The sequence below is a fragment of the Eubalaena glacialis genome, chromosome 16, assembly GCF_028564815.1.
Source record: "Eubalaena glacialis isolate mEubGla1 chromosome 16, mEubGla1.1.hap2.+ XY, whole genome shotgun sequence".
Taxonomy (NCBI): Eukaryota; Metazoa; Chordata; class Mammalia; order Artiodactyla; family Balaenidae; genus Eubalaena; species Eubalaena glacialis.
In genome coordinates this window covers 89969631-89996998 of record NC_083731.1, presented here as the reverse complement: position 1 = coordinate 89996998, position 27368 = coordinate 89969631, and the positions used below count along the sequence as shown (strand labels likewise).

The 27368-nt window shown below is 40.8% G+C and overlaps 1 protein-coding gene across 4 annotated transcripts in view; it reads left to right on the top strand.

Moving 5' to 3' along the window:
- The first annotated feature begins 3210 nt into the window (after positions 1-3210).
- ZMYM2 (zinc finger MYM-type containing 2) overlaps positions 3211-27368 on the top strand; it is an 88248-nt gene continuing 64090 nt past the window's right edge. For 3 of the 4 annotated variants that reach the window (XM_061171108.1, XM_061171109.1, XM_061171107.1), the window contains exons 1-2: positions 3322-3471; positions 4235-4303. The gene's annotated coding sequence lies outside the window, so the exon portion shown is untranslated. Of the gene's footprint in view, positions 3299-3321; positions 3472-4234; positions 4304-27368 lie in introns of those variants that run through there. The other variant, XM_061171110.1, reaches the window with a different exon arrangement.

Genomic DNA, 27368 nt, shown 5'->3' with positions numbered 1-27368 from the left:
TTTGAGTGGCCAAACAAGTACTTGAAATGCAAGTCCTCTGCTCAAGTCTTCATGTTGCCTTCCTGCAAAGCTTAGTATGCTTTTGTGGTTAGTACAGAATAACTCCACACACACACATACACACACACACAATTTTAGTAACAGCCTTATCAAGTTATAATTCCATACCATACAATTCATCCACTTAAAGTGAACAATTCCATGGTTTTTAATATATTCAGAGCTGTCCAATCATCATTACAATCAATTTGCTCCAAAAAGACACTTCATACACTTTAGCTATAACTCCTCACCTCCCTAGGCCTAGGGAACTAATATTCTACTTCCTACCTCTATAAATTTGCCTCACTTGGATAATTCACATAAATGGAATCATACAATGTATGGTGTTTTGTGTCTGGCTTACTTCCTTTAGCATCATGTCTTCAAGGTTCACCCATGTGGTGGCCTGTGTCAGAACTTCATTCCTTGTTACTGCTGAATAATATTCCATTGTATGGATCTACCACATTTTGTTTATGCATTCATCAGTTAATGGACATTTGGGTTGTTTCTACCTTTTGGAAATTATGAATAGTTCTGTTGTGAACATTCAAATAATTATTGTTATAAGTACTTTTCTATAAAATTAAGTGTAGTTTTTCTTTAAATTATGACACAAAACCTTTTTTTCCCCCAGCTTTCAACTCTCAGCTAAAATTCTCCCTGATATCATGTAGGTAACCCAGTGAACATTTTCATGCACAAATGGATTTGAATGAATACAAAATGTGACTAATATATACTACAGTAATTATTAGTCTTAATTAATTATAAAACATCAATAATTTCATAATTAGTAGCAGTATAGAGCTTCCTTAAATTGAACAGCACGCAGCAATCCAATTTATCGCTGAAGTCTATGACAGAGCTTATTTGGATGTACCTCTACTTAAGTCTTCTAACTAACTATACATTCAATGAAGAGAAGTTAACTGCAACGGTACATGGTGACAGAAAAGGGATGGTACTGTAAGTTTTCACGGAGTGATTAGTGTTGCCCTGCATTTGGTAATAGGGGACATTTCTGTTGTGAAGATACTGACATCGAGAATGTCAATGTAGGACAGTACTGTGTAATACACAGAGTCTTACAAGATTATTTTGTTTTATCAAAAATTGAAAAATTTTATAATTAAGAAATAAAATGCAGAAAAATAAATGATGCCATTTTGAGAAAGTGGGTTTAAATACATATTGGACATCCTCCAATTTAAATAAAGAGCAGTAAATTTATTGCATTTAGCCATAGGTGTGAGGACTACTTGATTGTTTTATTCATAATGAATCTCACTTTCTACTAGACTATGCTAAGTGGCGTCTCTATAAAGTCGGTCTTTACTGAGACCTTCATGGATGATTATAACTTCATTAAAAAGTTCATGTTGACTTACTTCACTCTGTATGACAGACTCTAGGTCCATCCACCTCGCTACAAATAGCTCAATTTCGTTTCTTTTTATGGCTGAGTAATAGTCCATTGCATATATGTGCCACATCTTCTTTAACCATTCATCTGTCGACGGACACTTAGGTTGCTTCTATGTCCTGGCTATTGTAGAGTGCTGCGATGGAACACTGTGGTGGGAGGCTGCTGCATAGCACAGGGAGATCAGCTCGGTGCTTTGAGACCACCTAGAGGGGGGGGATAAGGAGGGTGGGAGGGAGACGCAAGAGGGAGGGGTTATGGTGATATATGTATGCATATAGCTGATTCACTTTGTTGTACAGCAGAAATTAACACACCATTGTAAAGCATTATACTCCAATAAAGATGTTAAAAAAAAAGTTCATGTTGTTTACCATCGTGTTGAACTTTAAAGTGTAACAACACCCGTCTATTTACTAGTAGGCAATCCTGAAATTTGGGTCCACTTTATCCATTTACTCCCCAACAGCGTCGGCTGCAGTCCCACCGACGGCCGCCAGGGCGGCCTCCCCGGTCGCCTCCTACGTGGAACCTCGGGACCCGCACAGCCCGTGACGTGCGCCCGGGACATAGGTGTAGACGGCGAACAAAAGCCGAGTCCCACCGCCCAGGTGGCTCTTTGGTCGGAACTCGCCCGGCCCGACCGGGCCCAGCCCGGCTAGCACCTGCGTTCCCTCCCGCCACGGGGTCGACCCGTCCGCCTCGGGGCCGACGAGGGCAAAGGCCCAGGGGCCGGGACGCGGCGGCCCCGCCGGGGGCGGCCCAGCCCTTCCGACAGGCAGGCGCCCGGCTCGGGGACCCGCAGCCGCCTCCATCTTGGCCAGCGGAGGCGGGAGCGGCGTCTGGCCCGGGCCCCGTCGCGCCGGCCGGGGCCAGGTGCGGAGCCGGCAGCGGGCGCCGTCCCGGCGGCCGGGCGGCGGGGCCCAGCCCGGGCTTCCCGGGACGAGTCGGAGTTGCCCCCAGTTCCCCCCGCGGCCCCGACAAGATGGAGGACGTAGTCTCCTCCCGCAGCCATGACGGGAGCGAGGGACGCCTCCCCACGGGGCTGAGGCGAGGGGAAGCGCTTCCAGCCTTCGGAGCGCGCGGGCCCCCCTGCCGCCGGCCTCCCGGCCCCCGGCTCCCGCCCGCGTCGCCGCAGCCCCTGCCCGCTCGGCCCTCACGGGGCTCCCAGACACTGGACAGGGAGGGCGTGGGGGACATCGAGGCCGCGGTGCTCCTCGGGCGGCGTCGTTCGCGGCCGCTGCAGGGTCAGGCGGCCCGGCTCAGGCCCTCGGGCCGCCCGGCCCCGATAGCTCTCGGCCCCCAGGGGCCGGGCCGAGCCGAAGCGGGTGCGGCGATCACTAGAGTCAGCGGCCCGACCCTGACGGGCCGGGCCGGAGTGGGGGCGGGGAAGGGGGGGGTGGAATGGAGGTGCAGGGGTGTGGCCTGCGCCTGAAGGACAGGGCGTCGGACCACCCCCTCGAGGGGGGGTCCTGAAGGAAGGCGGACGCAGCCAATGGGCGTGCCCGAGGCCCCTGGCCCGCCCTCCCCGACAGCCAGTGAGGGCGTGGGGGGCGGGGCTTGCCGGGCCGGGCCGCGCCGCCGCGGCCACAGCCTCCGCCTCCTCACCAGCGCTAAAGCCGGGACTGGACCGAGCGGAGTTGCGCGTGTTGCCGAAGGGGGGGGGGGGCCGGGGGCGGGGAGGTTCGTTCCGCGGAGCCGCAGCCAGAACCGGGTGAGGCTTGTCCCCGCCGAGTCTCCAGCCCAGGGCCGCCGACAGTGGGGGTGGCCGGGAGCGGCGCAGCCTCCGGAGGCGGAGGCGGAGGCGGAGGCGCCGGGAGGCGGAGATGGGTGAGGGCGGCCTCCGGAGCCTCCCACCGACCCGGGACAAGCGCCCCGCGGCGCGGCTGCCGTCGCCGCTACCGCGTCGGGGCCTCGGGCTGCCGGCGGCTCCGCTGATGTCCCAGGCGCCTTGGCGGGCGGCCCGCGGGCTGCGGGAGTGCGGGCGCGGCCGCGAGGGCCGGGTGAGGCGGCCGCCGGCGGCGGGGGTCGCTCGGGGCCGCTCGGGGCGGGGGCCGGCGGCGGGGGTCGCGGGGGGGTGGGGGTGGGGCGGGGTGGGGGAGGGGCGCCTCTGTGGGTGATCGGGGCCGCGCTCGCACCCTCTCGGCGGCGGCGCGAGGTCCCCAAGTTTGGCGGCGAGGGCGCGGGCCCCCCCGCGCCGGTCCCCTCCTCTGCCGCCCCGGCCCCGGCGCGCGCGCGGCTCGGCTCCGCACGTATTGTTTGGCCGGGTCTCTAATGGCGGACGGGGAGGCAGCGCTGCCGGTCGCCGACTGCGGGGGGGCAAGTCTCGGGCCCGGGGCAAGAGCTCGGGGCAAATGCGGGGGGTTTCCGCCCCGCGGTGACGCGAGCCGCCCCCCGCCCCTGAGTGGATGCGGGCGCGATGGGGACGGCGCTGGGTGGGCCGATTCGGGGGATAGGATTCCCCGCTGGCGTCGAGGCTGCGCTCGCCCTTCCCCCTCCCCCTCCCGGAGCAGGCCTGCTGCCCTCCGCCTCCTCCCTCCAGGGTTTGCCTTTCACGTGGGTTTTGGTCCCAAATAAAAATTTTACGCCGTTTCGCTCTACTTTACGTAGGAGGGGGTTGTTGGTCACGGGCTGGGGAGCAATAATCGAAGGGCCGAACCTCCTTGACCTCTTATTCCCTTCTCTGTCTCCTCCTGGTGGAAAGGGCTTGGTTCTCCCACCTGGTTAGGTGTTCTTGATCCATTTTTCATTTTTCCTCTTAACCAGGACCCGGAGTTGCCTTCATCTCTACCTGGTGCATCTCTGGCAGAACGTGAGGAGGAAAACACCCCCATTGTGAGTCTTTTGCCCCTCATTTGAGGCTCTTGAGGACGTTGTCAGGTTGTAGGGCCGGAGCGTCTCCGTTGTTTTGAGGGGGAGGAGCTTTCCCCTGGGTGGCAGCTGCCCCCGGGGCGCAGCCTGGGTAATGGCTGGTGAGGCAGCTGGGAGTGGGCGCTGCTGTTTGCACCGCTGCAGACATCTCTCCTGCTGCAATACCAACCTCAGCAACCAGACGACGGGCTCCTGCAGCTGCTCACGTTACCCGGGAGGAGGGGTGGGGGAAGGAGGGCATATTGCTGGCGCCCTCTAGAGTTCCAGGGCGGGAAGTGAAGTTGTTGCGTTTCTGATGCTTGGTGTGCAACCATCTTTAACACTTTCTCTTCCTTTACAATGGAGAATTGACTGAAGGGGTTGGAGGAACAGAAAGACGGATTTAACTCTGTGTGTACGACGTAAAACACAAATTTTGACTCTTGGGGTTCATGAGTTGGTAGATGTCTTTGATGTGTTTACTTAGGAAAGGGCATGAGGTCCACTCCTCCAGTTCTCTTAGTTTACCAGCTAGTGTGCTGATGAGACCAGTCCGCTGCTCTCGTTACTCTTAGTCCCCCATATTTTGTGATGCTTAGTCTTCACTCGAGTTGTTCTTGAACGTGTTATCTGAGGGTTATCGTTTATTGCTTTCAATTTGTTGGTTTTAAGGTAGCCTTGGAATGTGCGAGACACTAAGGTAAACATAACGAGTCATTTTCCATCAATTGAAATTAGTTACAAAATATCAGTGAATTTTAGCATTCTAGACAAATTGTATCTCTGGAGCCTCCTGACAGTTGGTATTGTAACTTGCACATCTCTGTCAGAGGTGAGTCATGAGTATAGTAGCTCGTGCTTAAATATGAAGTCCCAAATGGGTCAAAAAATAATTGATGATGAACATACTGATTGCATACTGATTGTGAAGGATGATGTGAGGATGGCAACTTGTATGAAACAAACACTACTTTAGGCAGGTGCCGGGCACTTTCATGTATTATTTCCTTTACTCTTGGCAAATAGCCTACAGGGTAATAAAAATAGCATGCATTGAGCCCTTATTGTATGCCAGCACAATAGTAAGCTAAGCTTTTTTAAAAAGTTAACTATGAAAACTTTCAAATTTATGAGTGAGAATAGTATATTGAACCTCTTTGTACCTATCATTTACAGTCTATAATTATCAACACATGTCCAGACTAATTTTTAACATGTATTGAGTAATTTAATCCTCATGAAAACCTAGTGTTTTTATTCCTAATTCGTAGAGGAGGAAACAGAGGCATAGGCAGATACCCAGGTAGTAGTATTTGGTAAAGCAAGGATTTGAACTTAACCAGTTTGATTACAGGCCTAAGTTCAGCAACTGTGTTGTCCTATTTTATTTTTAAGTTTTTTATTTATTTTATTTTGTTTTATTTTTTGGCCACAAAGGGGCGGGGGGTGGAATGGGGGATCTTAGTTCCCCCACCAGGGATTGAACCCACACCCCCTGCATTGGCAGCTTGGAGTCCTAACCACTGGACTGCCAGGGAAGTCCATGTGTTGTCCTGTTTTAAAGTATATAATATGCTTGTTTTACAAATTTAGAAATTGAAACTGAAAAAAATTGAAGGTTACAATTTTCTCAGCGTATATTGTTTTCATGGAGAACAGTGGGTAAACAAATACGAAACGTTTGATTCTTACTGAGTACCTTTTAAAAAAATAGTAGTACCACAGTTATCAATTAGATTATTTGACTGCCTTAAAACTAACAGGGTCTGTTTGAATCAGAAATAATATATTCTTTTTTTTCAGTGTGTCTGTGCAATTTAGTATCTATAATTGTTTTCTAAATACTGTAACTTGAATGACTATAACTTCTGTAATGAGTTTAAAGCTCTTTTCAGGCATTAGATTATTCAGATATAGTGGATCAAGGATTAGATCTTTCAACTAGATGGGCATTGCTTATTTTATCACCCCATATTTTCACAAAAGATTTACCTTTCTAAAGTTTTTTCCTTTGTTCTTATTTGTGATGTTGATGGGGGAAGGTCGATTGGTTAAGTAAACATTCGGAGATGAGGACATACAAAATGTATAATGAGGACTTTCCTGTAATGTCAACACATGTATACTAATGAAAACCATGGTTCTTTCTAATACAGTTGATCCTTGAACTACATGGGTTTGAATTGTTGGTCCACTTATACCCGGATTTTTTTCAATAGTACTACACTATCTGTAGGCAGTTGGATCTGTGGATATGGAGGAACTCAGTAAAAGGAAGGACCACCATCTATAAGTTATACATGGATTTTCTTCTCCCTTCCTTCCTTCCTTCCTTCCTTCCTTCCTTCCTTCCTTCCTTCCTTCCCTCCCTCCCTCCCTCCCTCCCTCCGTCCCTCCCTCCCTCCTTCCTTCCTTCCTCTTTTCGTGCATGAGGGATCAAACCTGTGCCCCCTGCAGTGGAAGCTTGGAGTCCTAACTACTGGACCGCCAGGGAATTCCCTATACATGGATTTTCAACTGCTACCCCCTGACCCCCCCAGTTTTTGAAGGGATGTAGTTCTTGTTTTCCTTAATGATTTAGCTCAGAATTAAAAATTCTTTTACTTAAAAACACCAACTAATGGTGCTTTAATGTGCCAGACAATAAGATGAAGATAAGCTGACAATTTTAAATTGACATTGATTAAATCAAAGTTCTTTATTATACTTAAATTTATTGCACACTTAATGTGAGTTAGGTGCTTTTAGATGTACTTAAAAGTATTTTGACATTTAAAAATACTTCACATATTTATGGTACCTTTCTTTAATGCATCCTTAATAGTATGTATTCCTCCCATTGTCCTTTTAAACAGTTGAGGGAGAGAGTGGTCCCTGGTTTTCCGTGTTCTGCTTATATAATCTCATGGGCTGGAGTTTTGTTTTGTTTTGTTTTTTAAGTATTTATTTATGGCTGTGTTGGGTCTAAGTTTCTGTGTGAGGGCTTTGTCTAGTTGTGGCAAGCGGGGGCCACTCTTCATCGCAGTGCGCGGACCTCTCACTATCGCGGCCTCTGTTGTTGCGGAGCACAGGCTCCAGACGCGCAGGCTCAGTAATTGTGGCTCACGGGCCCAGCTGCTCCGCGGCACATGGGATCTTCCCAGACCAGGGCTCGAACCCGTGTCCTCTGCATTGGCAGGCAGATTCTCAACCACTGCGCCACCAGGGAAGCCCTGGGCTGGAGTTTTGTACCTCATGTGGTGGGACATCTCTGAATCACTCAGATGTCACACAGATGCTGACAATGAATGTTTCAGACTTTTGTGTGGATATGGAGCTTGACATACCATCTTTGTACAACAGTGTTCATATCCTTAAAAGTTTTATTGTATGTTGCCCTTGTTTGAGGTACAAAAGTGCCTAAACTTAATGCATTTGAGACAAAATGAAATCTTCACCTTTAGTCAGATGCTGTGTTATTACTGTGATGGAAAGAATGTGTATGAATGCCGGAGCTCTATCTTTGTTGTCAAAAGGTGTGGTATAATTAGAAATTTTATATCTTTTTCTAGGCATTCATGTCTGTCTGCCCCATTAACAATATTATTCACACATATATTATTTTACTGAATAACACTTACTATAAGAGGACTTCGGCATATTCAACTTGCATGTGTTTTTTTTAGGCAATGCAAGATGAGCTTAAACCCAAGTGCTTTCTCCGGTTGGATTATCTAACAGTATTTTATGTAGGGCATTTTACGTTAGGAAACAAGTACACAGAGAGATTGTGTTGATTCCATGCATTTTCCATTTTTTCATTTCAGTTGGTTAATTTATTTCTGTTCCTGTCAGAGCATAGAATTGGGATTTTAGAATTGAACAGGACTTTTAAGCTAATGAAATCTCAGAGTTTTTATGGACAACTCCAATATCGAAGAACCATAAAGTTGTCACTGAGAAAAGTTGCTTTTAGATAAATCAGTAATTTTGAACTATGGGGCTCTGGGTAACAACTGTAGTTTTTTATTTTTTATTTTGGTTGTTTACCAGCAAGAAAATTGTTTTACATAGTTGGAATTGCAAATTTTTATATCTGTAACCTGTTTTTTAAACAAGTCATTTTTGTAATCTTAGGTTTCTGTTATTAAAATAGTAATGAGAAGAGAATTATGAAGGCCAGCACTAAACACTTAGTAACAAGATAAGTTGGTCATCTTGAAGTGTGTTAAAAGTTGGATTACAACACATTTGAGCATATCTGTTGTTTTATTGCATATTTTAAAATGTATTAATTTTTTGGATCAAGTTTTGCACAACACTTGAAGCACTTTGTAACTGCAGAATAAATTTTTGTGAACTATTGAAAAGTCTAGAGTTAAAATGTGTAGAGAGGTTGGCTAAATTGTTTGCTCACATGACTAGTTTGGGATTTGTTCTTAGTTCTATTTTATTTTTAACTTCATAGCAGTCCGTTGAAAATTACAAGTAATAAAATTTAAGAATTTGGGGTCTTTAATTTGAAAGAAGGATATGACTGTTGGGGGTTTTATTTTTACTGATTTGATCAATGTCCTATAAGTGTTAATGTTTACTACATCAAGAAATGATTTAAGAGTAAACTTTGGATATTAGGATAAATATTTGATAGTCCTGGCTTTAAAAAAAAAACAACAAACTTTCACATATTTGTGTTATTAATGTGATCTTGTTTTTATCTTTCTTGAAGAGTTACCAAATTATTGTTAGAGAATTTCAGCCATTCTCTTTAATATCAATAGGCTGCCAAGGGTCAGATTTCTCTTCTCCAGAGGGTTCTAGATATTTTTCTCTCTATGTTCCTAGTGAATCTGAAGGTCAGATTTGTTTTTGTGAATTTAAAGTATTTTATCCTTAAATTATTAAATATTTTAGTGTGATTCTGATATTAAATTGTGATTTAAGATAAATTTACTAGGAATAGGATTAATTGTTGCAACCTCATTAAAATTTTTGGGAAGGATCTGTTATAGTTCTTGCAATAAACTTTTTTTTTTCTAACTATACATTTTGATTGGATAAGAAAAATACTTAGGACTTCCCTGGCGGTCTAGTGGTTAAGACTCCGTGCTTCAACTGCAGGGGCCATGGGTGTGATTCCTGATGGGGGTAAGATCCCGCATGCTGCGCAGCATGGCCAAAAAAAGAAAAATACTTTTTAAGTAAATATTTTAAGTAAAATTGTGATGCGCAGTTAGAGGTTTCAGACAGAAGAAAGTTTATAAAATATGACTAATACAATGAAACAACTTATTCAGTTGTTTTACTTTATAGCAATGCCATGTATATGTTACTTTTTCTGTAGTAGCCTAGATTCCTTTATTAATTGTAAGAATTTAATCTGAAATTATGGTTTTGTAACTTAAAAACATTAAAGAAACTTTGTAATACTGGAACAGTTTCATAATCATTCGTTTCAAAGAGGTATATCTTTTGCCTAGGAAGAGTGGTGTTTCTTGGACTATTGAGCTGGACCAGACTGAGAATAGTTCAGGGTAATCAGGGCACTGTGGAAATCATTTATTCAACAAATTGTGTATCGTATACCATCTATTATATATCAAGTAGTCATAAAAGATGTGTTCTGTTAATGTTGGCTAGCAGTTTCTTTGGTGCCAATGCTCATTTGGGGTGACCCCAATGATTATCAGATTAGTGAATTTTGTTTCCAGTTCTGTGGAAGTAAAGAAATATTAGAGTGGAAGTAAAAATTTAGGTTAAATGAAATTTTTATCTTGTCTTTTTGTTTTAGATTTCTATTGGTATTTTTTTCTTTGAAGCTTGTTTTATTTTAATTATTTTAGTTTATTTTGATTATTTCTGGCCCTCATGTGGTATCTGAATTCTTGTATGTTCATGTTTGTATGTTTGTTTTTTTCCCTAAATTATTTTTTTTTAAAAATAATTAATTAATTAATTTCTGGCTGCGCTGGGTCTTCGTTGCTGCACGCAGATTTTCTATAGTTGGGGTGAGTGGGGGCTACTCTTCACTGCAGAGCACGGGCTCTAGGCGCGTGGGCTTCAGTAGTTGTGTCATGCGGGCTCAGTAGTTGTGGCTCACGGGCTTAGTTCCTCCGCTGGACCAGGATTGAACCCGTGTCCCCTACATTGGCAGGCGATTCTTAACCACTGCACCACCAGGGAAGTCCTGTTTGTTTGTTTTGAAGTAATGAAAAATTTGCTCTTGTTTTAATTAGTTATATAAATTTGTCGCTTTAAAATTAAACTTGTTTTAGCTTTACAACTTTCATTACTATGAATATTGTCTCACTTTCTATGTTTATTTTTGTATGTCTATTTTAATACTGTGAAGTCCTGTTTCCAGGAAGTCATTACATTCTATATCTGCAAACAGTTTTAGTTGCTCATCAAAGCTTGTGTTGAAGTTGGTCTTTCTCTTCCATGACACAAGCTCCTGACTGCCACTATTCCTTGTTGTCTTCATTTGTATAATCATGTTTTCCATCCTTGATGTCCTTGCCCAGCTGTTTTCATCCTATCTTCCTCTTGGACTTAAGTGTTCATTTGCCTTTCCTAACTTTCTTTTGCATTAAAAAAAAAAAAAATTACCACACAGTATCTGGAAAAGCATCCTATGTTGTAAGTCTGATTTTGCTGTATTTATATGAGGCGTATCCAGATTTTATTAAACTTTTAAATTTGGTGAGATCATGGAAAAAATTTGCTGAAAATTATCAAATTTCACTTAAAATAAATTTTATTTTATATAAATTATGCCTCAGTAAAACCGTTAAAAACCATTTTTGCTCCACCATTTACCAATTTGTGGTCTCTGGTAAGTCATTTAACCTCTAAGCCTTAATTTACTCATACGACAAATAAGTATAGTACTGTCTGCTTTCTTGAGATTGCTGTGAGGTGGGTTAAAAATAATACAGAGTATGTGATTGGCCAATAGTAGGTGCTCAGTTAACAGCAGTACAGTTCTTCCCTATTTATATAGAGCAAACATCATGAATTTGTTGCCACCACTGGGACGGTAAACTGAGTGAATGCTCATGCGACAGAAGGAATTACATTCCTGTTCACAGCCTTCTCTCTCTGACGGCTCCTTCATTAGTCTTTTAAGTGTGCTAACATGCTGTCTCCTCCAGAATCTCTGCACCTTTCCCAAACTTCCTTTTCCTGTACTTTTCCAAAGAAACTCACTGATTTGCACTCTCAACACTATACCAAATCTGCTGTTTTGAGGTCACTAGTGACTTAATTTTCAAATCTTAGGTGCCTCTTTTTTTTGTCTTAATTCTGTAAGATTTGAAATTTATTATATTCCTTGAAACTATATTGACTTCTGGGACTTTGAACTTAACATTATCTTATACTTCTGATGATCTCCTTCACTTCCGCTCATTAGATTCAAATATGGAGACCTTTATGTATCCTTATTTCCTAAGGTACTTAGAGCCCTCTCCTGTTTTGTTTTGTACTTTGACCTTAGTCCATTTTGTTAGAAAGTGGGAGTTATATTTACAAGGCACGTTCATCCTGTTTCTTTCTCCAGTCTACAGCCAGATTAATTTTCCCTAAAGCCCAGTCTGATCACATCACTCACTTTCCAAAATCTTCAGGGATTCTTGCTGGCATGTGAAACAAAATACAAACTTATAAACTAAGCCTGGGCTTTAAAACCCTTAAAAAGAAGAAATCAATTAGGAAATGCGTAATATGTGATTTTTTTAAGGTAGATTCTCAGTGTTCAGTTTGTGGAGACAGTCATGTAAATGAATAACTGTAAGCAATGAAGCATAATCGGTGACCTACAGAAATGAGTAGTTGTATGCATATCAGAAAGGACAGTTCTTAATATTTTGGTTATAAAGATAAAATGTGCCCTTACAATCAAATAATAAAGAAGTATGTGACATAGAAAGTGTAAGTTCCCCCATGATCCCGTGATGATTTTTTCCTGCTCATCATACTAATAATTTTGCATATATATTGTTATCAATAGTCAACATTTTCGAAAATTGCTTCCCTGTCCTTATGTTGCCAAAGTCTTCAGCTGATTAATGTTTGAAGTCTACTGATCAGTGTATTAGAGCAGGTCACAAATCTCAGTTCTATATGATAGAGGGTAATGTGGTAGCATTAGTTCAGCAGAAGCTTAATTAGCAAGGTGGGAAGAGCTGTGCTGAAACTGAGCCTGCCCTGAAGGCGGGGTCAGATCAGGCAGGAGTCTTACAAGGGAAGTAGACTGGAAAGCCACAGAAGAAGCAATTGACGTAGTCTGATTTAATTTTTAAAAAGATCTTTAGATAGTCTGGGGAATATAGTAGGTGACGTCAGTAATCCAGCAGAAAAATGGTGATGAATTTCTAGGGCTAGAGGAGTGTCAGAAGATATGGTTAAAAGTGGACAGTTTCAAGATTTATTTTGGAAGTAGGATAGGAATTGGGGATGGCATGGCTGTAGGTGAAGAAAGGAGAAGAAATAAAGGCCTCCAGACTTCTGGTATGAGTAGCTAGACGCATAACATCCCCAAATGGCAGAGACTGGAGGAGGGGCAGATAAAGAGTGAAAGAGCATGCTTGAATAACTAGATGTAGGGAATAGGCAGTTTGGGGCTTTGAAACATCTTGATTGAGATAAATTAAGGACTCTGGGACATTGAGGTATTATTTAAAATCATGGGAGTGGATGAGATCCCCAAAGAAAGTTAAAATTACTTGAAAGTACATTGCAGTTAAAGATTGGTCCTATGGGAAAGAAGAGATTATTCCTTACCCCAGAAATTCTGTGCCCTAGAGCTAACCTGAATCAATTAATTAATTAATTTACTAGATCAAAAGGGATTTTTGTTTAGACGCTGTCATAGCCCTTGAATGGATTTTTAGTATGTTAATTAATGATTCCTGTCAGCTTCTAAAGCCAGAGTAGCATTGTTGTGGATCTCTGATAAAGATATGTTATAAAATGATTTCGTGGCTAGATGGTAAGCAGCATGAGGTCATAATCTGTGTTCATCTATCATTGACCCCTGTCCCCTTTGCTCACTCCCCAGAGGTTAGTGGTAGCATCAGTTTAGTGTGTATTACTGTAAATCCTTTTTGTGCATATACTAACATGTGCCTGTAAGAGTAATAAAGTAAATTTATGTGTGCATTTTAAAAACATGTATATGTATCTTTCTGCAACTTGCTTTTTTCACTTAGTGGTATGTCTTAGACATTTTTCTGAGTTAGTACATAAAGGTCTCTTTAAACTGTTCTGTGATGCACTTCATGACATGGATTTAACAGTTTAGCTATTCTGTTGGTAGACATTTAGTCTATTTGGAATTTTTTGTTATATATAAAATGCTGCATGAAATATACGTGTAGTAGTTTGTTTGGGTTCATGTGTGTTTTCTCTGCGGGAGATTCTGGAGAATAGGAATTACTGAGTCAGTATGTGCATATTACATGTTTTTATAGGTACTGCCTAATTGCCTTCCACTGGACCACAGTACTGACTACCCTTGCTACTAGTTTCTCCACATTCTTGACAACACTGGATGTTCTCAAATAGTTAAAGTTTTGTCAATTTAATTTATGTTCTTTCTAAAGTATGGATATCAGTTCTTGTTATATCGATTGCAAGTATATTATATATACACATTATATATTATATATAACATATAATATATATCTTTTGTATATTTTTATACCTTATTTATGGTGCTTCTTTGCTGTGTAAACATTTTATAATGTAATGGGAAAAATCCATTTCACTATTGCAAGAAATAGGAACAATTATAATGAATATGCAAGACTTTTATGAAGGAAATTGTAAAATAATACAGTAGGACATACGAGAAAACCAGAATGGACAGATTTACATATATCTGGATGGGAAGACTTCAATAATGTAAAAAAAATAATACTTTTGTCTTCAAATATCTCTAAATTCAATGAAATCCTAACTAAATACCAGAATAGATACATATGGTACCAAATTTAAAAGGTAAAAAGGGTAGAAAGGTAAAAAAGGTAAAAAAAAAGGAAGACTCCCCCCACTCCATCCACACGGTTCTCTTCCTTAGAAGCAAACCACTGTTGTCATTTTCTTGGCCGTTTATCTAGAGTTATTCTGTGCATGTGTGTGCGTGCTCACGGTGCGTGTGTTTATCCGTTGTTAGGTGCCTTGCTTGCATTTATTTTATGGGAGAGGTGGTTCCATGTTAGTGTGGAAGTATGTTGAGAGCTGCCTCAGTTGTTTCCAAGGCTGCCTAATATTTCACTGTTTGTCTTTATTGTCATTCATTTTATCAGTTGTCTATTGAGAGACATTTAGGGTGTTTCAGTCTTTTAACTTTACAATGAATGTCTTTCTACATTTTGTTCTTTAAAACATGAGATGATATATCTGTAGGAAGAATGTCTAGAAGTGGAATTGCTTGGTCAAAGAAATATTTTTTTGAGTTGCTGTCAGTAGAAGTTGTACCAGTTTACACTGATTTACACTATGAGAGTACACAGTTAAACCTTTTGATTTTTGTCAGTGTGTTAGGAGAAAATTGGTGGCCCTTTAGAGTTTTAACTTGGATTTCTCTTAAATATTTCATATATTTAAGAGACATCTGTATTTTCTTTTCTTGTGAACTCTGTTCACTTTTTTTTGGTCCTTTATTCTCACTGGTTGTTGGTTCATCTCATTGATCGTAGGACCTCTTTGTCTTCATTTTTTTAGGATATGAGTTTCAAATATTTCCTTTGTAGTGAATCATTGTTGTATGTTTGGTATTTTTTCCCCCCATAGAGGTGTCTTCTATTTTTTTTTTTCAGAAAAAATTCTGGTAAAAAGTATTAACATAAAATTTACCGTTTTTACCTTTTTTAAATGTATAGTTCAGTGGTATTAAGTATATTCATAAGTGTTTTTTAAAAATCACTGTTAATTTCCAGAGCCTTTTCATCATTCCCAAACAGAGGCGCCATACTCATTAAACATAATGCCCGGTGCCTCTTTACCACAGCTCCTAGTGACCTCTCTTCTACCTCTGTCTCTATGAAATTGCCTATTGTAGGTACCGTAAATAAGTAGAATCTTAAAATGTTTGCCATTTTGTGCCTGGCTTATTTCACCTAGCATGTTTTCAAGGTTCATCTATGTTGTGGCATATATCAGACTTTCTTGCCTTTTTAGGACTGAATAATATTCCATTGTATGCCTACATTTTGTTTATCCATTCATTTGTTGATGGACCCTTGGGCTCATTCTACCTTTTGGTCATTGCGAATAAGACTGCTGTGAACATTGGTATGCAAGTATCCATTTGAGTCCCGGCTTTCAGTTCTTTTGTATATATGTATATAAATAAATCTAGATGTGGAATTGACTGCTCACATGTTAATTCTACATATAACTAATTTTTGTATGTCTCTCCAGGACTTGTTATTTTCCTTTTTAAAACAATAACATCCAGGGCCTCCCTGGTGGCGCAGTGGTTAAGAATCTGCCTGCCAGTGCAGGGGACATGGGTTCAAGACCTGGTCCAGGAGATCCCACATGCCGTGGAGCAGCTAAGCCCGTGTGCCACAACTACTGAGCCTGCGCTCTAGAGCCCACGTGCCACAACTACTGAAGCCGGTGCACCTAGAGCCCGTACTCCACAACAAGAGAAGCCACCGCAAGGAGAAGCCCACGCACCGCAACGAAGAGTAGCACCCGCTTGCCGCAACTAGAGAAAGCCTGCGCACAGCAGCAAAGACCCAACACAGCCAATAAATAAATAAATAAATAAATTTATTAAAACAAAACAAAACATTCAGGGACTTCCTGGTGGTCCAGTGGTTAAGACTTCATGCTTCCACCATATGGGGTATGGGTTTGATCCCTTGTCGAGGAACTAAGATCACACATGCCGCATGGCACAGCCAAATTAAAACAAACAAACAAAAAATCCATCTTCATTGCTGTGAAGTGGTATCTCATTTTGTTTTTTTTTTTTAATTTTTACTTTTAACTGTGGTAAAAAAAAAAAAAAAATACCATAAAATTTATCATCTTGGCCATTTTAAAGTTGTATAGATCAGTAGTGTTAAGTATATTCACATTATTGTGCAGCAGATCTCCAGAACTTTTTCATCTTGAAAAGCCGAAACTCTATAACTATTAAACAGTTCCCCGTTTACTCCTCAGCACCATCCTACTTTCTATTTGTATGATTTTTGACTTCTTGAGATACATTATATTATTTATGTGTGATCATACAGTGTTTATCTTTTTTCACTTAGCATAGTGATCTCAAGGTACATCCTTGCTGTAGCATATAACAGGATTTCCTTTCTTTTTAATGCTGAATAATATTCCATTGTACGTATATACCACATTTTGTTTATACATTCATCTGCTCGTGGAACTTTTGGTTGCATCTACCTTTTGGCTATTATGAATAATGCTGCTGTGAACATAAACATGCAAGTATCTCTTCGAGATCTTGATTTTAGTTATTTTGGATATAGTATACCCAGAGTGGGATTGCTGAATCTTATGGTAATTCAATTTTTAATTTCTTGAGTAACCGCCATGCTGTTTTCTATAGCTGCTGCACCTTTTTACATTCCCATCAGCAGTGCACAAGGGATCAAGTTTCTTCAACCAACCAACCAACCAACCAACCAACCAACCAGTTTCTCTTCAATAATACGTGTTACTTTTTGTTTGTTTGTTTTGATAGTAGGCATCCTAATGGATGTGACATGTTTCCTGGTTTTGATTTGCATTTCCCTAATGACCGATGATGTTGAGCATAGCATCATTGGGAAGAATTTGAGAAGGATCAGTGTTAATTCTTCTTTAAATGTTTGGTAGAATTCACCTGTGAACCCCTCTGGTCCTGATTTCTTTGGGAGATTTTTGATTACTGATTCAGTCTCTTTGCATGTTATAATTCTATTCAGAATTTGTATTTATTCTTGAGTCAGTTTTGGTAGTTTGTATTAGGAATTTGTCCATTTTGTCTTGGTTATCCAGTTTGTTGGCATGTAATTGCTCATAATGTTCTCTTACTCATTTCTGTAAACTCAGTAGTGATATCTTATTTTCATTTCTGATTGTTTTTTTAACTTTTTTATTTTTGGTCTGCTATTCACATATCAATTGCTTTCTTTCTTTTTTTTTTTTTTGGCCGCACTGCATGGCTTGTGGGATCTTAGTTCCCCGACCAGTGAAAAAGTGCCAAGTCCTAACCACTGGACCCCCAGGGAATTCTGTTCGTTTCTGGTTTTAATAATTTGAGATTTTGTTTCCTTGTCAGTCTAGCTAAAGATTTGTTAATTTTTTCAAGGAACCACTTATTTTTTTCTCTATTTTTCTGCTTTCTGTTTTGTTTATCTGTGTACTCATCTTTATTACTGCATTCTTTCTGCTACCTTTAGTTTGCTCTTTTTCTGGTTTCTTAAGGTGTAAAGTTTGTTTATTGATTTGAGATATTTTTAATGTAGGCATTAATAGCAATAAGTTTTCTGCTGAGCACAGCTTTCATTGCATCCCTTAAGTTTTGATATGTTGTGTTTTTGTTTTTTGTTTCAAAGTATTTCTTCACTTTCCCTAGTGATTTCTTCTTTGGCCCATTGGTTGTTTAAGTGTGTTAATTTCTACCTATTTGTGATTTTTCATTTGTGCTTCTGTTATTTTTAGTTCCATTCCATTGTGATTAGAAAAGATACTGTATCATTTTGATCCTTTTACATTTTTTTTAAAAAATAAGTTATTTTTTAATTTTATTTGTTTGGCTGTGTTGGGTCTTTGTTGCTGCGCACCGGCTTTCTCTGGTGGCATTGAGCGGGGGCTACTCTTCATTGCGGTGCGCGGGCTTCTCATTGCGGTGGCCTCTCTTGTTGCAGAATATGGGCTCTAGGTGCGCAGGCTTCAGTAGTTGCAGCATGCGGGCTCAGTAGTTGCGGCACGCGGGCCCTAGAGCGAGTGGGCTTCAGTAGTTGTGGCGCATGGGCTTAGTTGCTCCGTGGCACGTGGGGTCTTCCTGGACCAGGGCTCGAACCCATGTCCCCTGCATTGGCAGACGGATTCTTAACCACTGTGCCACCAGAGAAGTCCCTCGTTAACATATATTGATAATTATTGTTTTATGCATTTGCCTTTTAAATTATAGGGAAAAAAGTAGTTATAAGCAAAGTACATTAATACTGGCTTTCTATTGATTTTCTGTATTTACTTTATATATATATTTATATATTCATTTGTGTTCTTTATTTCTTACGGCTTCAGTTTACTCTCTGGTGTGTTTTTATTTTTGCCTGAAGGATTCCCTTTAGCATTTCATGTTGGGTAGGTCTGCTGGTAATAAATTCCCCTTTGTTTATCTGGAAATGTCTTAATTTCTCCTTAATTTTGGAGGAGTTTTTTTGTTGGATATAGAATTCTTGGTTGACAGATTTTTTTGTTGTTGTTCACCTTTTTAAATGTCATGCCATGGCTTTTGGCTTCCATGGTTTTGGATGAGAAATATACTGATGGTCCAAATCTTTTTGAGAATCCATTGCATATGATGAGTCACTTCTCTCTTAGTTTCAAAATTCTCTTTTACCGTTGGGTCCACAATTTGATTATTACCTGTCTTGGTGTGGCTATCTTTGAGCTTATCTGGCTTGAAGTTTGTTCTCTTAGTTTCAAAATTCTCTTTTACTGTCGGGTCCACAGTTTGATTATTACCTGTCTTGGTGTGGCTATCTTTGAGCTTATCTGGCTTGAAGTTTGTTGAGCTTCTTGGGTGTGTATATTCATCTTCATCGTATTTGGGAAGTTTACAGCCATTGTGTCTTCAAATATATTTTTTGTCCTTTTTTTTCTCTTTTTATGTTACGTGTGTTGGTGCATATGGTGGTGTTTCACAGATCCCTCAGGCTCTGTTCATTTTTCTTCATTCTTTTTTTCCTTCTCCTCAGACTGGATAATTTTAATTTTTCTGCCTTTCAGTTTACTGATTCTTTCTTCTGCTTGCTCAGATCTGCTATTGATCCCCTCCAGTGAGTTTTTCATTTCTGCTATTATATTTTTCATCTCTAGAATTTCTGTTTGGCTACTTTTTTTTTTTTTTTAATTGAAGTATAGTTGATTTACAATGTTGTGTTAGTTTCAGGTATATACAGCAAAGTGATTCAGTTATATATATTCTTTTTCATATTCTTCTCCATTATAGGTTATTACAAGATATTGAGTAGAGTTCCCTGTGCTATACAGCGGGTCCTTATTTATCTATTTTATGTATAAAAGTAGTGTGTATTTATTATAAAAGTAGTGTGTATCTATTTTATATATAAAAGTAGCATGTATCTGTTAATCTGAAACTCCTAATTTATCCCCCCCCCATTTCCCTTTTGGTAACCATAAGTTTATTTTCTCTGTCTATGAGTCTGTTTCTGTTTTGTAAATAAGTTCATTTGTATCATTTTTTTAGATTCCACAAGTAAGTGATACCAAGTGATATGTGTTTTTCTCTGTTTGACTTCCCTCACTTAGTATGATGATCTCTGGGTCCATCCATGTTGTTGCAAATGGCATTATTTCATTCATTCTTCTGGCTGAGTAATATTCCATTGCATATGTGTACCACATCTTCTTTATCCATTCACCTGTCGATGGACACTTAGGTTGCTTCCATGTCTTGGCTATTGTAAATAGTGCTGCTGTGAACATTGAGGTGCACGTATCTTTTTGACTTAGAGTTTTATCTTTTCCAGATGTGTGCCCAGGAGTGGTATTGCTGGATCATATGGTAGTTCTGTTTTTAGTTTTCTAAGGAACCTCCATACTGTTCTCCACAGTGGCTGCACCAATCTACATTCCCACCAACAGTGCAGGAGGGTTCACTTTTGTCCACACCCTCTTCAGCTGTTTGGTTACTTTTTTTTTTTTTTGGCCATGCCACATGGCTTGCGGGATCTCAGTTCCCCAACCAGGGATTGAACCCGTGCCCCCTGCATTGGAAGCGCGGAATCTTTTTTTTTTTTTTTTTTTTAAATATAAATTTATTTATTTATTTATGGCTGTGTTCGGTCTTCGTTGTGGTGTGTAGGCTTCTCATTGTGGTGGCTTCTCTTGTGGATCATGGGCTCTAGGCGCGTGGGCTTCAGTAGCTGTGGCACGTGGGCTCAGTAGTTGTGGCTCATGGGCTCTAGAGCACAGGCTCAGTAGTTGTGGCGCACAGGCTTAGTTGCTCTGTGGCATGTGGGATCTTCCCGGACCAGGGCTCGAACCCGTGTCCTTTGCATTGGCAGGCGGATTCTTAACCACTGCGCCACCAGGGAAGCCCTGGAAGCATGGAATCTTAACCACTGGACCGCTAGGGAAGTCCCTGTTTGGTTACTTTTTATGATTTGTATCTGTTTGTTTATGTTTTCATTTTGTCCATACCTTGTTTTTGGATTTCCTTTAATTCTTTGTCCATGCTCTCTGTTAGCTCATTGAGCATGTTTAAGGTAGTTGATTTAATGTTTTTTTTTAAAAAATATTTATTTATTTATTTGGCTGTGTGAGGTCTTAATTGCAGCATGTGGGCTCTTTTAGTTGTGGCATACGGGATCTAGTTCCCTGACCAGGGATCGAACTCGGGCCCCCTGCATTGGGAGCACAGAGTCTTAGCCACTGGGCCACCAGGGAAGTCCTGATTTAATGTTTTTGGCGAGTTACTCCAGTATTTGGGATTCCTCAGGGATGGTTTCTAATTCTTTTATTCCTGTGAATAGGGCATACTTTTCTGTTTCTTTGTGTGTTTATACCATTCTGAGAGTATTATAGCTCTGGGTATCTGATTCTCCCGTTCTCTTAGATTGCTGATTTTTCTTGGGGATGGAGCTGTTTATTTTTGACTTTTTAAACATTTTTTTGCAGAGTGTGAATTTCTTGTTGCTTGTGTCCTTGAAGTTACTGTTCCATCACCCCTGTGGTGAGCTAGTGACCTGACAAAAAGTTTACGTAAATGTCTGGAAGAAAAGAAAAAGAACGTTATACAGGGTTGTGTTTCATTTAATCTGAGAGATGCTACTGGGAATGCTTCTGCTGCCCAGAGGGCTGAGACCAAGAGGAGCCCAAGCCACAATCCCACATTTTGTTGGAAGTCCCTGACCGCCAGTCCTGTGTTCAGCCAGACCCCGGAGGACTGCAGGCGCTGTCCCCTTGGCCGAGCGGGGGGGAGGAATGGGGGACGCTCGCCCACTTAACAGTGAGCGGCAGCCTCTTCGTCACACACTCCCCTGGTGCTTAGTGTCCAGTCAGGTGCAGAGATCCAAGAGGTTGCTTCCAATCCCTCGGTCCAGCTCATTAGTTACTCGGGTAAAGGAACCCATACCCAGAACTTCTGACGCTGCCATTTTGGGTGACATCTGTCTTCATCTGTTTTTAAGGACCTGGGAGGACCTGTTGCCTTAGTCTTCTAAAAATTATGTTGATCAGGATACTTCCTACTTTATGACAAGTGAATGTTGACTATAAGTTTAACTTCATTTGTTATCTGGTCATTTCAAAACTTTGTTTACTGTGGGTTTTTGAGGTGTGCTGAGTTGGTTACAATGAGTCATGCTCCTTTGCTTTCCCTCTTCCAAAGTTTTGGTGCTGTTGAATTATCCCTTGTTCTCCTTGTTCTTGTGGGTTTGTCTTTTTTTTTTTAAATCTCCTTATTTAGTTGGTCTTTTGATGGAAGCAAAATTTTATCTCTGTCTCCAGTTGACCATCCAATTAATTTAATATTAATTTCTACATATTAAGTTTATACCCATCACTTGACTAAATTACAGGCATACCTCGTTTCATTGCACTTCTCAGATATTGCATTTTATTACAAATTGAAAGTTTTTTGTTAAAAATTGAAGGTGTATTGAGCAAGTCTATCGGTGTCACTTTTCTAACAGCATTTTAAAATAAAGGTATGTACTTGTGTTTGACATAATGCTGTTGCACACTTAATAGACAACAGTATAGTGTAAACATAACTTTTATATGCACTGGGAAACCAAAAAATGCATGTGATTCACTTTACTGCGATATTTGCTTTCTTGTGGTGGTCTGGAACTGAACCCACAGTATCTCTGAGGTATGTCTGTATCTCACTGTAGTAGTTTTTTGTTTTTGTTTTTTAATTTAGATTTATTTATTTATTCTTTTTTTGGCTGTGTTGGGTCTTCGTTTCTGTGCGAGGGCTTTCTCTAGGTGCGGCAAGCGGGCGCCACTCTTCATCGTGGTGTGCGGGCCTTTCACTGTCGCGGCCTCTCTTGCTGCGGGGCACAGGCTCCAGACGTGCAGGCTCAGTAGTTGTGGCTCACGGGCCTAGTTGCTCCACGGCATGTGGGATCTTCCCAGACCAGGGCTCGAACCCGTGTCCCCTGCATTGGCAGGCAGATTCTCAACCACTGCGCCACCAGGGAAGCCTACTGTAGTAGTTTTTCAGGTAAATCTTTTGAGTCTTTGAGGTAAAGGCTAATACAATTTGCATATAATGATAATTTTCCGTATTTCAAATTGTTATATCTTCCTTTTTCATATTATTACATTGGACGGTACTTCCAGAGCAGTGCTGTGTAGTAATAATAAAGAATATCCTTACCTTAACCTTGACTTTAATGATAGTATTTTAATATTTCCCATTAAGCTGGATGATATCTTTTGGTTTGATAAATATATTTATAAATCCATCTTTCCCATTTTATTAAGAAATTTTATTCTTTTCTTTCTTTTTTTTGTGGCCACGCTCTGTGGCTTGCGGGATCTTAGTTCCCTTACCAGGGATTGAACCTGGGCCACCGCAGTGAAAGTGCCAAGTCCTAACCACTGGACTGCCAGGGAATTCCCAAGAAATTTTATTCTTAAAAATTTTAATTTGTCATACTGCCTCAGAACTATTACAAGTGCCATTAACACATGTTGAATAATACCCTTGCCTCTAGAGTAGAGAATAATTCACCTTAGCTTTCTTTGTACCTCTTACGGTACCTAGAAAGCTCTGGGGCTTATTAATGAGAAAGTGATGAATGTTTTTCTTGAATCACTTTGAAATGCTTTCTTTGTGATTTTCTTTGAAAGTTCATAAGCTTTTCTCAGCAACTACTGATACTTTATTGTTATGAATGTCAACATTTTATTTTTTAACTACCTTTTCTTTGTTTTTTCATGAGAACATCAAGCATTATGTTGATTCTCACTGAATCAAAATATTATAAAGCTGAAAGCATTTGTAATTTATGGTGATTGTCTCAGTCCATTTGGGCTAGTGTAACAAAAGTACCATAGACAACAAACATTCATTTCTCAGAGTTCTGGAGGCTGGCAAGTCCATGATCAAGGCTCCTGCAGATCAGGTTGTCTGGTGAGGGCTTGTTCCTGGTTCATAGACAGGCTGCCATCTTGCTGTGTCCTCACATGGTGGCGGGGGAAAGGAGCTCTCTTGGTGTCCTTTACAAAATGGTCACTAATCCCACTCATGAGGACTCCACCTTCCTGACTTAATCACCGCTCAGAGGCCCCACCTCCTACTACCATCTCGTTGGAGGCCAGGATTTCATCATATGAATTTGAGTGGAGACACAAGCATTCGGTCCATAACAATGATGGAGTATCACAAGGAAGCTTAAAAATGAATTAGAAACTTACTGAAATCTTGAGGCATAGGCAGAAACTGCCTGTTAGTTATTAGGAGTTAACTGTGTTAATTGATTTTCACATTCAGTTATTTATCTCTTTAAATTCTAAGAAGAACCCTGGGAACTGTTTTTATATCCTTTTATTCTAGGGAAAATTGAAGCCCAGAGAAGTGAAGTTATTTGCTTGACATTAAATAGCTAATTAGAATTGACTTAATGTAGAAAAGTGGCTAAAAGGAATAGATTTTATTTGGATAAGGTAGAAATGATCAACTTTAATCAGATTCTTTTCTTTATAGGACTAAATGAGTGTTTGGTAGTTGAAGCATATTCTCAGTGACATATAGAAGTGACCAAATTTATTTATAGTCTAGGATTTGAAAATAACTGTTATGGTTGAGTAATTATTCTGCTTGGGAAGTGGATTACTGCAGAGAACTGTGTAGTAAAGAAAGTCTTATTCTCTGCTCCACGGTTATCTTGTGAGGAGAATGAATGGATACCTTACAGCCACCAGAGGGCACTGTGGATTCAGTTGTGGCTTAAGCTCCAGAAATTGTTGTCTTCTGTTTTAGGTATGCTAAAACATAGACAAGATCGAGAAAACTCGTGCTTTAAAAGCGTTTGCATTCCATAACCTCAGTAGATTTATGCCACATTCCTCTGAAAATTGTTATTGTTGATGAGGATACCGCCTACCTTCTGGCAAATGAATGTTAACTACAAATTCAGCTCCATTTGTGTTTAAAAAGCTCAGCTCAGTGCTCTGTGTCGACCTAGATGGGTGGGATGGCGGTGGGGGTGGGAGGGACATACATACAGCTGATTCACTTCGTTGTGCAGCAGAAAGTAATGTAACATTGTAAAGCAATTATACTCCAATTTTAAAAAAAATCTCATTTTAGCTTGGCACTTTGGGCTTCATATTTCTTTCTTTTGATGCCTGTGTATTTTGAATATTGATTTGGTTACTGTTTTATTGAATGGCTGTGTCCTTCTTTTAATTAATAAGAGCTGTGCTACATTATTTTATTGTTTAATACTTAATCACATATAACATAGTAGTTATGAATATTCAAATCCTGACCTCTCCCACTTCCTGGCTGTGGTTTTGGACAGCTTACTTTTTTTTTTTTTTTAATAAATTTATTTATTTTTGGCTGCGTTGGGTCTTCGTTGCTGCACATGGTCTTTCTCTAGTTGCGGCAAGCGGGGGCTGCTCTTCGTTGCGGTGCACAGGCTTCTCATTGCAGTGGCTTCTCTTGTTGCGGAGCACGGGCTCCAGGCGCTTGGGCTTCAGTAGTTGTGGCACACGGGCTCAGTAGTTGTGGCTCGTGGGCTCTAGAGTCCAGGCTCAGTAGTTGTGGTGCACGGGCTTAGCTGCTCTGCGGCATGTGGGATCTTCCCGGACCAGGGCTCGAACCCGTGTCCCCTGCATTGGCAGGCGGATTTTTAACCACTGTGCCACCAGGGAAGTCCCTTGGGCAGCTTACTTTTTTTTTTTTTTTTTTGATTTTAGCAATTTCATGTATCTTTATTTATTTATTTTATTTATTTATGGCTGTGTTGGGTCTTCGTTTCTGTGCGAGGGCTTTCTGTAGTTGCGGCAAGTGGGGGCCACTCTTCATCGCGGTGTGCGGGCCTCTCATTATCGCGGCCTCTCATGTTGCGGAGCACAGGCTTCAGACACGCAGGCTCAGTAATTGTGGCTCACGGGCCTAGTTGCTCCGCGGCATGTGGGATCTTCCCAGACCAGGGCTCGAACCCGTGTCCCCTGCATTGGCAGGCAGATTCTCAACCACTGCGCCACCAGGGAAGCCCCTTGGGCAGCTTACTTTTGAGGACTGGATTTTAAAAAAAATCTGTATAAGGGAGATAATGATTTTACTTCATAGTGTTGGTTTAATGTTTAACCATCATGAATATTTGGCTCATAATAAGCATTAAATAAATGTTAACTATTACTGGATGAATGTACTTGTATTTTAAGAGAACCTAATTGAATTAGTTATAAAGATTTTGAATCAAATGTTATTCAGCTTATTTCTACCTTTAAAACTTTCTGTAATGGTAATGTTAAAAATTTTTTCATGTTTACTTAAAATTAAGTGAAGGCCTTATATGAAGGTTTCCCCCAGCATATTGCTATGGTTTTACCATAAAGAGGTCTTTCTTACTGAGGAGCTGTGTTCGGGTGATGTAGTATATATTTTAGTATTTGAAAGTGTATTTAAAGTGTCTTAGAGTATGGAATGGTAATTTGTAGCTCTTTGGGTAAGGCAGATAGTCACCCCTTAAGTTTTTAAATGGAATTATCCATTTTCTTTAAAGCAGATATAAATGTGTCTTTTCCCATTTTCCAATATTAGCATGTCTTCCATCCTGACACACACAGCTTTGGTTTAAGAGGAACGAAGAGGGTTTTAGAATCAAGCTTGATTCATAGTGCTTGAATCCTGATGTTGTCTTGGAACCTTGGGCATTTTTAATTAATGTATCTGAGCTACTGTTTTTTTCTTAATTGAGGTGTAGTTGAGTTATGATATTATAAAAGTTTCAGGTGTACAACCTAGTGATTCACAGTTTTTTGGGTTTTTGTTTTTTTTTGGCCACGCTGCGTGGCTTGTGGGATTTTAGTCCCCTGACCAGGGATTGAATCCGGACCTTGGCAGTGAAAGCCCAGAATCCTAACCACTAGACCACCAGGGAACTCCCAAATTCATGATTTCTGACGGCGGGGATGTTTATCTGTTTTGTTTATTGATTTTTCTCAAGTGTCTAAGACAGTGTCTTGTGGGTATTGGGTGCTCCGTAAATCTTTGTTGAATGCAGTTAATTACTTGTTGCCTTTGGTAAGTTGTGTGCTTGTCTTTATATCTCATCTCATCCTGTTCTTCCCCACCTACCTTGTTCCAGCCACGTTGGCCTTTATTCTGTTGCTTGAATTTTCCAACCTCACTCCCTTTAGGCTTTTGCAGGAACTGCCCTTACTTCAGTTTTCCTACAGTTAGATCTTTCTCATCATTCCAGATCTCAGCATAAATGTCACCTGCTCGAAGAGGTCTTCTCTGACTCCAAAATAGAGTAGTTCTCTCTTCATTCTGTTATTATCACTGTTTTTTTTTTTAATTTAAGTTTAGCTTTAAAAAATAAGTGAGAAATCATGCTCAAAAATTAAGAAAATGCAACAAAATATACAGTGAATAATTTCTCCATCCCTGTCAGCCGTCTGTCAAAGTGATAATTATTTATATTAGTGTTGTCCTCATCCTTCCAGAGGCTTTTATAGCAATGTAAGCAAAGGGCTGTATGTATGAAGCAGTAAGTGTTCTTAAGCCCATTTGTTTTGAGACTGGGCTGAGTGGCCTTATAAGAGAGAGGATTACCGAAGAGCTAAGAGTTGGCCCTGGGGCCCTTAAACCAGTCTTAATGCCTGTACA